Below are 15866 nucleotides of genomic sequence, written 5' to 3'. Positions count from 1 at the left end.
AACTCTTCACAGCCTTCTGAAAGTGCAGCACCAGAATTTGACAATGTTCCAGTTGAGGCTGAACTAATTTTCTACCAAGGTTCATTGTAACTTTCTTGCTTTTGTACAATATGTCATATAGTCGTAGAGATGTACAGCATGGAAACAGACCCTTCGGTCCAACCTGTCCATGCCGACCAGATATCCCAACCCAATCTAGTCCCACCTGCCAGCACCCGGCCCATATCCCTCCAAACCCTTTCTATTCATATACCCATACAAATGCCTTTTAAATGTTACATTTGTACCAGCCTCCACCACATCCTCTGGCAGCTCATTCCATACACATACCAGCCTCTGCGTGAAAAGTTGTCCCTTAGATCTCTTTTATATCTTTCCCCTCTCACCCTAAACCTATGCCCTCTAGTTCTGGACTCCCTGACTCCAGGGAAAAGACTTTGTCTATTTATCCTATCTATGCCCCTCATAATTTTGTAAACCTTTAAGGTCAACCCTCAGCCTCCGACGCTCAAGGGAAAAAAGCCCCAGCCTGTTCGGCCTCTCCCTATAGCTCAAATCCTCCAACCCTGGCAACATGCTTTTATTTTGAAAGCTCAGGATCCTTTGGACCATTTTTAAAGACCACTTTTGACCCAGCTCTGTCATCTGCAATGATTTGAGTGCATGTAACCCTTGATGACATTTTCCTGCATACCTTTACAATTACACCCTTCCTACCTGCATTTCCTCAGCCACTCTAAGGTTCTGTGCACTTCAATCAGCATTTGTTTCCGGAAGTCATAGCAAGAGAAAAAAATGAGGGGGAATGCTGCTTATCAAAATGCATTCCTTTGTACTTTTCTGTTTAAATTGCTCTGCATCATGTCTGCATGTTCCACCAGCATATCTATGGCCTCAAAGTCCCTTACTTCACTCCTTTTCATTCAATATAGTTCCATGTTTTATGTCATGCATTCACTGTGGTAGGGTTCCAACTTCTCATGATGTTTTGCCAAAGCCGTTTCTAATTACTTTCTTCTTAGATTTCTTAATGCCTGTGTTATACTGATAGCTTCTAGTTATGCCCTTCTCCATAAATATAACCAGTCTTTGTATATCTAGTCTATCAAAAACGCAATTTACAGATGTCAAATGAAGTCACCGTCAACCCTTTTCAATTAAACTAAGCATGTTACTTATTTATCCATTATGAAAGTTTACATACTGAAAACCTTCCACATTATCAGAAGAAATTTTGCCAATGAAAATTTGTTGTTCTAATATGCTGAATTAAATTGTTTGATGTACAAAAACTCAAAAGGCCAGCCTCCTTTAAAAGACGATTGCCATTTTGAAAAGTTAACAAAAACTTGAAGCTACCAAGCACTGCCTAACAACTGTTCTTCCAACAGGAAGTGATGTTCAAACTTTACTTATAAGCATTATCAAACTCACCCACTATAATGGAAATTTTTATTATATTTTCTTTTAACGATGGAGCAAGATTATAGGCTGGTGTCCTGCCAAAAAGAGCTGCACTTAATAACCATTACTTAACAATTATTTCAATGTCATCTTTTTGGCCAATAAACATCTTATGCACGACTTCAAAACACCTTTATGAAGTCCTTAAACACCACATCAATCCAATCGGTTACTTCAACAAAATTTAATAAAGTTTGTTAAACACCATTTATCTGACAAACGCATGCTGATTTAGCTTTACTAATTTGCATTTATCCAAGTGACATTAACTTTGTCCATGATTATTGTTTGTAAAAGCTTTCTCACCATCAAGGTTAATTCCATACGCAGACCTTGGTTTTGATCCTGATTGGCCCCATGTCATCTCTTACTACCCTTTCACCATACATTTATAAGAATTTTGCAGTCCAGTTTAATGCTGTTTCATACTTTCTCATCGATCCTCTCATTTCCTTTTTCAATTCCTTTCCAAACATCACACATTCAATTCATGATCTGTCTCCATTTTCTGCTCATTGTTATTCCCTACCTATTAGTTATCTAGAGAATTCCAAATTTGGTTGTTATACTATTCCCTTTCAGGGAATGTCCCTCCATTGTGCCTGATGCAGCTCCTCTTTAAAAATAGTTTAAATTGATCGAATGTTTTGCCAGTCAATTTGATTCCAAAGTACCAGGGCAAATTTGTCCTCAATGCATTGAAATTGATGATTAGAGTGGCGCTGGAAAAGCACAGCCGGTCAGGCAGCATCCGAGGAGCAGGAAAATCGACGTTACGGGCAAAAGCCCTTCATCAAGGCGCATTGAAATTGATCCCTGTCCGATTAAATAGTTTTAATTAAAGTAGACCTTGGGTCATTTGCCCAATCTGATTTAAACTTTATGAATAGCCAATCGCTTGCACTTATTTTTAAAAACGTGCAACTGTCAAGGCTTCTACCTTGAGCGGGTGACCCACACGGTAAAGATTCACATCAAAGGCAGCCTTGAGAAACCAGTTCAAAGTATTTTCATTCGATACGTTACACTTGTAAAGATTCAAACGCGAAACGGTTCACAATACATTCAAAAGGATGATTCTGAGCATGCAGTGGGTATGGGGACGGAAGGGGGAAGCGGGAAACTGGCACTCGGTAACGAAGCTCGTGCGAAGAGCCGGCACGGGCAGGACGGGCCGACCGGTCTCCTTCGGCGCACTCAGACTTTGTCACTGTGCGGCTGCAGAGGTTCCAGCCCTGCACCAGGGAACGACTGCTCCTGCTGCCATGTCGACACGGCTAGGAATCATACCTGTTTACTTAACTCTTCTCTCCGACCTCCCACACGATCTACTACTTTATTTGAAACGGCCTCCATCACCTTGTCTTCACCCGCGCACTCCCCTCAGGTCGTTTCCATGTGCGACTCCCGGAAGTACACAAAGCGACAACACGCATGCGTCATGGTGGCGGTGGCGTTACGCTCTCTAGCGCCTCCGGCGCCTGGCTGTTTGGGAGGTCACATGACATCAGCATTCACAACAGCGCAGACGTGGGTGGGGCTCTAAATGATGTAGCGCAGCCACCAATGTCATTACGTTGTGCCTGACCCCAAAAAACTAAGGAAATTGTGTAACATTTGCTGTTGCAGGTCCCAGGGTTTAAATGTTTTAGTAGGGTCAGAGGTGGGGGTAAAAGAGGGGGAGGTGTGGCATTGCTTGTCAAAGATAGTATTACAGCTGTGGAAAGGACGATGGATGAAGACTCGCCATCTGAGGTAGTTTGGGCTGAGGTTAGGAATAGGAAAGGTGAGCTCACCCTGTTAGGAGATTTTTACAGGCCTCCTAATAGTCCTAGAAATGTAGAAGAAAGGATAGGGAAGGTGATTCAGGAGATGAGTGACAGTAATAGGGTGGTTGTTATGGGGGACTTTAACTTTCCTGATATTGATTGGGAAAACTATAGCTCAAGTTCGTTAGATGGGTCAGTGTTTGTCCAATGTGTGCAGGAGGGTTTCCTGACACAATATGTAGATAGGCCAACAAGAGGTGAGGCCATACTGGATTTGGTTCTGGGTAATGAACCAGGCCAGGTGTTAGAATTAGAGGTAGGTGAGCACTTTGGGGATAGTGACCACAATTCGGTGACTTTTACTCTAGTGATGAAGAGGGATAAGTGTGCACTACAGGGCAAGAGTTATATCTGGGGGCAGGGAAATTATGATGCGGTGAGGCTTGACTTAGGATGTGTGGCTTGGAAAAGTAAGCTTCAAGGCAAGGGCGTAATTGATATGTGGAGCTTGTTCAAGGAGCAACTATTGAGTGTCCTTGATAAGTATGTACCTGTCAGGCAGGGAGGAAAGGGTCGTGTGAGGAAGCCGTGGTTTAATAAGGAATTGGAATCCCTTGTTAAATGGAAGAGGGCGGCCTATGTAAAGATGAGATGTGAAGGTTCAATTGGGGCGATTGAGAGTTATAAGGTAGCCAGGAAGGACCTGAAGAGAGAGCTAAGAGCAGCAAGGAGGGGACATGAAAGGTCCTTAGTTGGTAGGATTAGGGAAAACCCTAAGGCTTTCTATAGGTATGTCAGGAATAAAAGAATGACTAGGGTAGGAATAGGTCCAGTCAAGGATAGTAGTGGGAAGTTGCGTGTGGAGGCTGAAGAGATTGGGGAGACACTGAATGAATACTTTTCGTCAGTATTCAATCAGGAACAGGACATTGTTGTCAATGTGAATACTGAGTGACAATTAAGTAGAATGGATGGCTTTGAGGTATGTAGAGAAGAGGTGTTGGAAATTCTGGAAAGGTGGAAAAAAAAAGTCCCCTGGGCCTGATGGCATTTATCCTAGGATTCTCTGGGAAGCAAGGGAGGAGATTGCAGAGCCATTGGCCTTGATTTTTATGTCCTCGTTGTCTACAGGAGTAGTGCCAGAAGATTGGAGGCTAGCAAATGTGGTTCCCTTGTTCAAGAAGGGGAGCAGGGATAACCCTAGTAACTATAGGCCGGTGAGTCTCACTTCTGTTGTGGGCAAAATCTTAGAGAGAATTGTAAGGGATAGGATTTATGAACATCTGGATAGGAATAATGTGATCAAGGATAGTCAGCATGGTTTTGTGAAGGCAGGTCGTGCCTCACAAACCTTATTGAATTCTTTGAGAAGGTGACTAAGGAGGTGGACGAGGGTAAAGCGGTAGATGTGGTGTATATGGATTTTAGTAAGGCGTTTGATAAGGTTCCCCATGGTAGACTACTGCAAAAAATACGGAGGTATGGCATTGAGGGTGAGTTGGAGGTTTGGATTAGGAGTTGGCTGGCCGGAAGAAGACAGAGGGTAGTAGTTGATGGCAAAGGTTCATCTTGGAGTGCCGTCACTAGCGGTGTTCCGCAAGGATCTGTTTTGGGAGCATTGCTGTTTGTCATTTTTATAAATGACCTGGAAGAGGGGTTAGAAGGTTGGGTGAGCAAGTTTGCGGATGATACAAAAGTCGGAGGAGTTGTAGACAGTGAGGAAGGACGTGGCAGGTTACAGCGGGATATAGATAAGCTGCAGAACTGGGCAGAAAGGTGGCAAATGGAGTTCAATGTAGCTAAGTGTGAGGTGATTCACTTTAGTAAGAGTAACAAAAAGATGGGGTACTGGGCTAATGGTCGGATACTTGATAGTGTGCAGAGGGATCTTGGTGTCCATGTACACAGATCTTTGAAAGTTGCCACCCAGGTAAATAGTGCGGTGAAGAAGGCATATGGCGTACTGGCTTTTATTGGTAGAGGAATTGAGTTCCGGTGTCCTGAGGTCATGTTGCAGTTGTATAAGACTCTGGTGCGGCCGCATCTGGAGTATTGTGTGCAGTTTTGGTCGCCATACTATAGGAAGGATGTGGAGGCACTGGAACGGGTGCAGAGGAGGTTTACCAGGATGTTGCTTGGTATGGTAGAAAGATCGTATGAGGAAAGGCTGAGGCACTTGGGGTAGTTTTCATTGGAGAAAAGAAGGTTTAGGGGTGACTTGATAGAGGTGTACAAGATGATTAGGGGTTTAGATAGGGACGACAGTGAGAATCTTTTTCCACGTATGGAGTCAGCTATTACAAGGGGGCATAGCTTTAAATTAAGGGGGGGTAGGTATAGGACAGATGTTAGGGGTAGGTTCTTTACTCAGCGAGTCATGAGTTCATGGAATGCCCTGCCAGTAGCAGTGATGGACTCTCCCTCATTATGGGCATTTAAGCAGGCATTGGATAGGCATATGGAGGATAGTGGGCTAGTGTAGGTTAGGCGCAACATCGAGGGCTGTATTCTTCTATGTTCTATGTTCTATTTCCTCAAAGTATTGGTCACACTTCCTACGGAGCAAGAATAGCATTTGATCACCGTGAATTATTGTTTTATTTAAAACATAATATGGAGGTGCCCGTGTTGGACAGGGGTGTACAAAGTTAAAAATCACGCAACACCAGGTTTATTTGGGAATACAAGCTTTCGGAGCACTGCTCCTTCATAGGAAGTTAGTGGGGCAGGATCATAGGACACAGAATTTATACTAAAAGATCAAAGTGTCATACAACTAATGCGATGTATTGAATAAAACTAGATTGCTGTTGTGTTTAGTCATTTAGAATGGGGATGCAGATTTCGATTGATTAATATTTAAATCCCAGAAATCCTTTGAAGTCACAGTACTGAGACAACTTAAGGTTTTATCAGTATAAAAAAAGGTGACATATCAGCTCAGACAATTCATTAAAGGTGTGAGGTTAGGGTCTGTCTGTCCCAACATTGCGTCAGACTGATTCTATTTCCAAAGTAGGAATTTATAAAATGTCACATGGACTAACTGCCTACAGACTGTGTGCTTTTTCAACAAAATAGAATGTATCTGCAAATACAAATCTGCAAATGCAAATTCACCCCATAGACTTATATCTGTGTGTGTGTTGGGAGAGAGAGGGAGAGACTGTGTGTGTATGTGAGAGTGTGTGCGCAAGTGTGACAGATATATGCCTGTGAGAGGGTGTGCAAGTGTGACGGATAATGCCTGTGAGAGGGCGTGCATGAGTGTATGTGTGTGTGTCTCTGAGAATGTATAGTGTAGTAGTGGGAATCTCACCTGCAGTGTGACATGAAAGCAAGATCCCGGTTGAGGTCATCCTCATGGGTATCGAACTTGGCTATCAGCCTCTGCTCGGCAACTCTGCATTGTTGCGTATTCCAAAGTCCACCTTGGAGGACGGTCACCCAAAGGTCCGAGGCCAAATGTCCCTGACCACTGAAGTGTTCCCAACTGGAAGAGAACATTCCTGTCTGGTGATTGTTGCATGGTGTCCATTCATCCATTGTTGTAGCGCCTACTTGGTTTCGCCAATATACCTTGCCTTGGGGGTATCATCGCCTGCACTGTATGATATAGACAACGTTGGCTGAGTCACACGAGTATCTGCTGCATACATGGTGGGTGATTTCCCACGTGCAATGGTAGTATCCATGTCGACACTCTGACAGATCTTGCAGTGGTTGCCATGACAAGGTTGAATGGGGTTGTGGTAAATGTTGACCTGAAGACCGGGCAGGTTGCTGTCTGTTTAAGGTTTGGTGGTTGTTTAAAGGTGAGAAGTGGAGTCATAGGGAAGATTTTGGTGAGATGCTCATCCTTAACGATAATGTGTTGAGAATGTGAAGAACATGGTGTAGTTTCTCCACTCCCAGGATGTACTGGACAATGAAGGGTACCCTAACAGTCGTATCCCGTGGCTGTCTCCTGAGGAGGTGATGACGGTTTCTTCTGTGGCACATCAGAACTGGGATCAATGAGTTGGGCATCATATCCTTTACTTATGAGGGCATCCTTCAACACCATCAGGTGTCCGTCGTGTTCCTCCTCATCCAAAGAGATCCTGAGTATACATAGGGCTTGTCCATAGTAGATGGCTGTTTTAATATGCTTAGGGCGAAAGCTGGAGAAGTGCATCATCTTAAGGGTAACCATGGGCTTGCGGTATAGTAAGGTACTAAGGTGCTCATCCTTGATGGAGATGTCCAAGAATGAGACTGATTATAAAGAGTAGTCCATTGTAAGTCTGATGGTGGGATGAAACATTGATATCACTGTGTAATTGTTTCAGTGACTCTTTGCTATGGGTCCAGAGGAAGAAAGCATCATCAATGTATCTAGTGTATAGTGTTGGTCAGAGGTCCTGTCCAGCAGAGAAGTCTTGTTCGAACTTGTGCATGAATATGTCGGCTTATTGCGATGCAAATTTGGTCCCCATGGCTGTTCAATGTGTCTGGATGAAGAACTGGTTGTGGAAGGTGAAGACGTTGTGGTGGGGGATGAAGCAGATGAGTTATAGGATGGTGCCTGGAGAATGGCAGTTGTTGGCATTGAATGCTGAAGCTGTTGCAGTGATGCCATCTTCATGGGGGAGTGCTGGTGTAGAGTGCCAAAACATCCATTGTGATGAGGAAAGTTCCTGTTTCGAGTAGTCCATAGATGTTGAGCTTCTGCAAGAAATCTGTAGTGTCACGACAGAAGCTGGGGCTCCACTGTACTATACCCCTCACATAGCCAGCGAGGTTCTCATACAGATTCCCTTGATATGGTGGGATATCCAGGTGTATTGGCTTTGTGTGCTTTTGGAAGGCAGTAGAGGTCCCCTACAGGAGAAGTACATGAGATGAGAGCACATAGGGAACGCTGAAGGACTGAATCAAAAATCTTGATCAATCTGTTCAGTTCATGGGTATGTTCTTTGGTTGGATTGGCCTGTAGTTGTCAGTACACTTTCTTGCAGTAGTCCCTTCTACTCTGAAAGATGATGGCTCCTCCTCATCTGCGGGTTTGATGACGATGTTCCCTCACAGTGGTCAAGGGCATTTGGCCTCGGATCTTCAGGTGACTGTCCTCCAAAGTGGACTTTGGGATACACAGCAATGCAGAGTTGCGAGCAGAGGTTGATAGCCTTGTTCAGTACCCATGAGGACAGCCTCAATCGGGTTCATGTCACAGTACAGGTGACCCCACTACACTATATACTCTCACACACAAACATTCACACATGAGCACAAATACACACATACCCATTTACACAATCACACCCACACATACGCTCTCTCATACACACACTCTTTCACTCACACTCACGTGCACACCCTCTCACAGGCATATACTCTGTCACACTTGCATACACATTCTATCAAGCATGCACGCACACACACACTCTCACATGCACACACATACACTCACACACTCTCTCCCTGTATCCCACACACAATCTTTCACACACACACACACGTGTCTATGGAGTGAATTTGCATTTGCAGATTTCTATTTGCAGATACATTCGATTTTGTTCAAAAGGCATGCAATGTGCAGGCAGTCAGTCCATGTGACATTTTGTGAATTCCTATTTTGGAAATAGAATCAGTCTGATTCTAACCTCACACCTGTAGTGCATCGTCTGAGCTGAGATGTCACCTTTTTTATACTGAAAAAACCTTAAGTTGTCTCAGGACTGTGACTTGAAAGGCTTTCTAGGATTTACATAGTAATCAATTGAAACCTATAATGCCATTCTAAGTGATTAAATACTTAACAACAATCTATGTTTGTTCAACATATTGCATCAGTTGTTTGACATTTTGATCTTTTACTATAAATTCTGTGTCCTATGATCCTGCCTCACTAACTACCTAATGAAGGAGCAGTGCTCTGAAAGCTTGTATCTCCAAATAAACCTGGTGTTGAGTGAATTTTAACATCATTCTAGCCAACAGTTGTATCAGCCCCATGCATAAATACTTAATTAGAAAATTATTGTACACAAAATAAAATACAAAATTGTTCAGTTGGTAAATGTTTGTCACAAAAAAATTAAGAAACACAATCCACTAAATCCTTGAAAACCATAATATTTCTCTAACTGAAACAAGCAACTTCCATAAGTTTTGTGTTCAAATCTGGAAAATTTTTGGATGAGTAGCAAATGGTCAAGTCCAAAATGTAATATACTACCTTATCAAAGTTGGTTGCTCTCTTATCTCTTATGAAAGAAGGTATTAAAAAAAGATATGAGCAACATAAATTAATATTGCAATTCATAGAATCCCTACAGTGCGGAGGCAGGTCATTCAGCACATACTGACCCTCTGAAGAGCATCCCATTCAAATCCAACACTGCAATTCTGCATTCCCCAAGGCCAATTTACCTACACATCTTTGGACTGTGGGAGGTAACTGGATCATCGGAAGGAAACCAACACAGATACAGGGAGAACGTGCAAACTCCATGCAGGTAATCACCCAAGGGAGGAATTGAACCAAAATGTTTGGGGCTGTGATGGAACAATGATAACCACTGAAACACCATGCTCTCCTGCACAATTCAGTATTACAGAAGTCCTATGTTGTCACTGCTGTCTTGTCGGTAAAAACCTGTTACCCTGGACTCAAGTGGATATTCAACATCCCATTACACTGCTCTTTCAAAAATTATCCAACAATTGACAACATGTGAAATGTTGGAAAGATTGCTACCCCATTTCCCAAACATAGTAGTCATCAAATTTCAAAGGAACTCATTTGACATCAAGAACTTTGAATGGTTTTTGAGAAATGCCAAATCAAATATTTTTCTGCATTATTAGGAAGTTGACTAAAACAAGAATACAGGTGGAAAATGGATAAGAAAAGGCAAACCAGATACGCAAACAGTAATTTGGTGATATGAAGCTTGGGACTGTCAAAGCCTAAAGATTACAGAAGGAAGCAAAGCCTGCAGGAAGTAAATGATATCACAATTTTAAAATCACGATACATCTTGAATTTAGGAGTGATAATGCAGGAAAAAGAGAAGACTAATAAAATGCATATTGAACTAAGAATGCCAGTGCATAAATATTTCATGTAATATAGTAAAAGGTATGATTTAAGAACTGTTAGGAACAATATTCATGTCATTATGATATGACACCCACTCAATATCACTTAAAAAATGTGAGATTCAGCCACTGTCAATTACCAGACATCAATATTTATAAATGCAGATCTGGAAAAGGGCTAATAAAGCTCCAGTTTTCTGATTTGTGTTAGCAGCAGAGCCTCACAACATTATATCTATTAAGCTGTTAATTTTTGAGAATTATTTAAGTTAAAATGGGAATTCTTAATAACCTAACAATTATAAAGTCATAGAGATGTACAGTACAAAAATAACGTTTTGATTCAACTTGGCTATGCTGACCAGAGATCCTAAATAAATCTAGTCCCATTTTCCAGCATTTGGCCCATATACTTCTATAACAGCCCCAGCCTGTTCCGCCTCTCCCTATAGCTCAAATCCTCCAACCCTGGCAACATCCTTGTAAATCTTTTCTAAACCCTTTCAAGTTTGACAACATCTTTCCAATAGGAAGGAGACCAGAATTGCATGCAATATTCCAACAATGGCCTAACCAATGTCCTGTAGATAACGTTCTGGGGATCCAAGTAGATAATATTCTGTGGACCCAAGTTTGAGTCATACCAAGGATTATTGAATTAAATAAAAACAAGCTGGAATTAAAAGTCTAATGATGACCATGAAACAACAATTGTTAGAAAAGCACATCTTGTTTATTACTGTCCTTCAGGGAAGGCAACTGCTATGTCTGATCTACATGTGACTCCAGGAGGTTGACTCTTCACTGCCCTCTGAAATGGCCCAGCAAGCTATTCAGTTGTAACAATAGCTATAAAGTCTCAAAAAAGAATAAAACCAGATGGATCACCTGACTTCAAACTAGGCACAACAGGAAAAACAGCACTCTTGATCTGGCAAAGTGCTCCTTACTAATATTTGGGGGCTAGTGCCAAAATTGTGAGAGTTGACTCACAGATTAGTCAAGCAACAGCCTGACATAATCATCCTCATGGAATCATACCTTACACACAACCTCACAGTCAGCGCCATCACCATCCCTAGAAATGTTTTTTCCCACTGGTAGGTTAGACTCAGCAGAGGTAGAAGCACAGTGGTACACAGTCAGAGGGAATTGCTCTGGAATTTCTCAACATTAACTCTGTGGTCACGAAATCCAGTGGCATCAGATCAAGCATGTATTAGAAATCTGCTGATTACTACGTACCGTTCACCATCGGCCAAAGAAAGAATGCTTCTCCATTTTTAATACAACTTGAAGAAAGCGCTGGATATTATAAGGAGACAGAATGCACTCTGGTTGGGGTATTTCAATGCCCACAGAGTACTACTACTCAGAGAATCTACTCATAAAACAGTCCATCCACACATTCTAACAGTTTAGTGAACCTTTGCTGCACTGTTGACAATGCCAGTATATCTTTCCTGAGATAAGGACCCTGGTATTCTATTTTGTGGTCTGACTAGTGGCTTGAATAACTTTAGCAAAGCCTCCATATTTTTATAGTTCATATCCTTTGACATAAAAGTCAACATACCATTTGCCTTACCTGTTACCCATTGAAATTGCATACTCCCTGTTTGTGATTCATGAATAAGGACTCCCAAATCTATCTGTTCAGTAGCTTTCTGTGGTCTTTCTCTGATTAAATAATATTCAGCTCTATCTACAAGTTACAATGTAGAAATCCACCAAGGCTCCATAGACAGCACCTTCCATGATACTTACACCTAGGAAGATGAGGGTAACAGATGAATGGGAATATCACCACCTACAAGTTCCCCTCCAAGCTACTCACCATCCTGACATGGAAAAATATAATCATTGCTTCTCTGTTGCTGGGTCAAAATCCTGGAATTGCCTTCCTAATGTTATTGTGGGTTTACTGAAGAACATGGACTACAATGGTTTAAGAAGGCAGCTCACCACCATTTTCTCAATTATGGACAGGCAATGAATGTTGGCACAGCGAGCACTGCCTATATCACATGACTAATTTATTTTTAAAAAAGAGTCCCTTCTGGGACCCATGGAATGCCACATCTGCAGAATGACAAAGTTGAAACAGAGAAGAAGTAAAGAGTGGGCTATTGTCTCCCCTTCTTAGCAGAAAGCTACATCTTATAGACCTTTTCTATTTTGACTTTTGAAGAATATATAAAGAAAGGTGTTCAAAACTGTGCAACACTAATCTACATGTTAGTGGTCAGATTTCTTAGTGAGTGGTTTTACAGTCCAATAAAGGCTACAGCTTTGAGAAAAGCCATTTAAACATGTCTGTGCTGCAAGCAAAAAAAGAAACAAGATTTTCTCTCACTCTGAATGCTGCCAGTCAGCCACTTTCGACAGAGTTTCAATCAACTAGAATGTCAATGTTGCTGGTAACCTTCACTGCAATGGCTACAACATCCAATTATTCAGTCTTATCAAACAATTCAGAGATGGATTTGCATTTTTTAAAAACTCATTTGCTTTTCAGACTTACCTCTCGTTTCTAAACTGTTGTCTGTATGTTGCATTACTATTTCTATTCAAGTTTAGTCATTACAAGCTCACTCTTTTTATTAGCTGAAGAAAGCCTGGTCAAATTGGCACCTTTTAAAACATAAGCTCATTTGGGTCTGGGAGAAAGATATCTACAAGGGAGATGATCCATTTAAAATTAACCTTGTTGCCATCAACTGAGGGGATTGGCGAATAACCAAGGGCAACCAGTTTACCCTTCCTCATCTAGGAGTTTAACAGTTCAAGGTATCCATCTGGAGCCATAACACATTAGGGAACATCACTTGAGTTTGGTCATAACAATAGTCATTAGCTATTTACTCCTTCAATGAGAAAAGAAGCTCATAAAATTTAGAAACAGGCAATAAAAATGTATCAAAAAGTACAAGCAATGAAATATTATTTATAATATAATTTTATTGACACAAAAATCAACAAAGCAAAATGTAGTTTTAAATTTATTGCCAAAATAGTTGCTTGTTATAGATCTTGAGCATCTGCTTGAAATGAATGGTATACAAATATGTAAATTGCAGAGAGTGCAAATAACAATGATGAACAAGAGAATCATGCAAATAATATGCAGTGAAATATATGTTATATGTATGTATGTTATATGAATGATTGCTTTATGGAAGTGACATACTCTGGAATTTTTTCAGCATCTAAAACTTTTTGGCCTGTGACATCATTTGATAATTGACCATCTTAATAATGTAAGATAAATAAGCAAAAGAACAATTAAGTTTAAAATTCTACCTCATCAGAGATAGACATGTCTTAAAATATTTTATGACCTTTAAACACGAGCTGTATTGCTCAAGAGGCTTTTGCCTAATTTGTCACCTTAAAATCTTTTTGAAGAACTAGACAACAAATTGTTCTTTATTATTTTGGCCTCTGACTGTGATTTTAAATCTAGCATTTGAAGTATGTTGATATTGAGCCCATAAAGGCAATTGTACAGTTGGCAACATATTTAATTTGACTGTACAGTATGTGACTAAAAACATTTGATTTGGATTTATCATCATGCTCAGTTAAAAATAAATGGTCATAGGGCAAGTAACCTTTTGCACCCAAAAGCATGCATTGTTAACATGACTAAAAGCTAAATGAAGGAATAATCTAGCTATCTAACTAGTGGCCTACTTTCAAAGCCAGAGAATGATCCTGCATTTTGTTACAATATAGGAACAGCAAGCCAAACTAAATCAGCTTTCACTGGATTCGCAACATATTGAAATTAAAATATTCAATGATGGTCAAAATTTCCCAATTGTTCCTATCCAGACTTTAAGAAGAACAGATACCAGACACTTAATTTATAATTTAAACAGAAATGGACAATTTATAATCAAGGCTGTAACTTTAGCAAAGTAAAGCTAACCAATAAGTAATCTAATTAATGTCTATTTATTTAAATCCAATCTCCTTTGATTGTAGCCACCACACACTTACATATACAGACAGATATGGTTAAGAAATAAATTAGTAAGAAAATAATAGAATTGTAATTCAATAACCATTTAAATAATATGTACCAGGTTTTGAACTCATGGGCAGTTCTCTGCTCTCCATTTTTCCCTCCTCCTCTCTCTCCCTCCTCCAATAACCAGCATAATTCTAGCATCTCATCAAGTCCTTTTTCTCTGGAGAACCATGTTATGGAATATGCAGCAAATGCACAAGACCTTTATTGGAATATATAGCAGGGCATAACCTGACTGTACAGGCACTGGAACCATGTCTTCAGCACCCCGATTGCTTGTTCAATGACCGTTCTTGTATACAGATAACTTTGTTTTATTATGTCTGCGGCTCTGACAGTGGTGAATAGCTGCTTCTTTATGGGATGTTAGTTGTTCCATATAATTAATCTATAGACATGTAAGACCCTGAGAGATCATAACAGGGTGGATACAGAAAAAATGTTTCCTCTTGCAGAAGAATCTAGAACAAGTGGTCACTGATTAAAAATAAGGAGTCTTCCATTTAGGACAGAAATGAGAACAACTATTTTGTCTCAGAGGGTCCTGAGTTTTTAGAATTCTTTTCCTCAGAAGGTGGTGGAAACAGAATCTTTGAATATATTTAAGATACATGCATATAAATTCTTGATAAGTAAAGAGTTAACAGGTTATGAGAGTTAGGCAGAAATGTGAAGTAATCAAATCAAGCATGGCCTTATTGAATGGTGGAACAAGCTTGAGGGGCCTAATGGCCTACTTTCATATCTTCACATGTACATACAAGGGTTTGTGGTGACATTAAGTGCCAGTGGGGATATTTGTAGAGACTGCAGCGGATGAAGAAATTGACAGCTACTAGGATAGAAAACAAATGCATACATTAAATTTTTGTTGTGTTTGTTGGCCAGCTGTAAGTGAACTTTCAATTCTGATTAAAAATAACACACAGACGAACGTCAATGTATAGGTTCCCTTGCTTGAATAGACACAAACATTAGATACAATTCAGCCCACAAGATGGGGCAATTGTCTAGCAGATCGAAATGTCCTGGAGGTTGTGGTCATCATGAGCGGCAGCATTTGGGACTAACTTTGAAGAAATTGCTCACAAAATTCTTGTGAACTGTACAGTGCGGATTTCAATTTTCCCCCAATGTTAATTTCATTCCAGCACTAGCTTTGGGACTTTCCAGTATTTACAGTGATGTCATCAAGAAATCTAAGCAGTTAATCACAGCAGAATTTTTATTGACAGCAAATAAGGATTCGATTAACATTTTACTATTTTACAGAAAGTAAAATAAAGATTTTGAAGACACAAGCACCATGACAATAGATCAAAATCCCGATGTCCTTATGAACAAATTAATTCCAGAATATATTTTTATAAGAGAGCTGCTATTACTGAAAACCAGGGAACTTTAACTAAAAAGACTAAAAGGAAGAGTTAACAAGAAGCTGACAACCCACCTCCATTTTAGCAGAAAGCCACCTCATACAGACATTGTTGTGTTTCTCCCTTCTCTATGTT

The 15866-nt window shown here is 40.5% G+C and overlaps 1 protein-coding gene across 3 annotated transcripts in view; it reads right to left on the bottom strand.

Moving 5' to 3' along the window:
* asnsd1 (asparagine synthetase domain containing 1) overlaps positions 1-15866 on the bottom strand; it is a 79945-nt gene that overhangs the window by 17008 nt on the left and 47071 nt on the right. Inside the window, exon 1 of one of the 3 annotated variants that reach the window (XM_043692828.2) lies at positions 2755-3159. The exons of 1 other annotated variant lie outside the window; for it this stretch is intronic. The gene's annotated coding sequence lies outside the window, so the exon portion shown is untranslated. Of the gene's footprint in view, positions 1-2754; positions 3160-15866 lie in introns of those variants that run through there. One more of the 3 variants, XM_043692829.2, reaches the window with a different exon arrangement.

This window comes from Chiloscyllium plagiosum, unplaced genomic scaffold, assembly GCF_037043375.1.
Source record: "Chiloscyllium plagiosum isolate Xiang-an unplaced genomic scaffold, Cpla_swu_hap1 HiC_scaffold_7, whole genome shotgun sequence".
Taxonomy (NCBI): domain Eukaryota; kingdom Metazoa; phylum Chordata; class Chondrichthyes; order Orectolobiformes; family Hemiscylliidae; genus Chiloscyllium; species Chiloscyllium plagiosum.
This window is presented reverse-complemented; position numbering and strand designations above follow the sequence as displayed.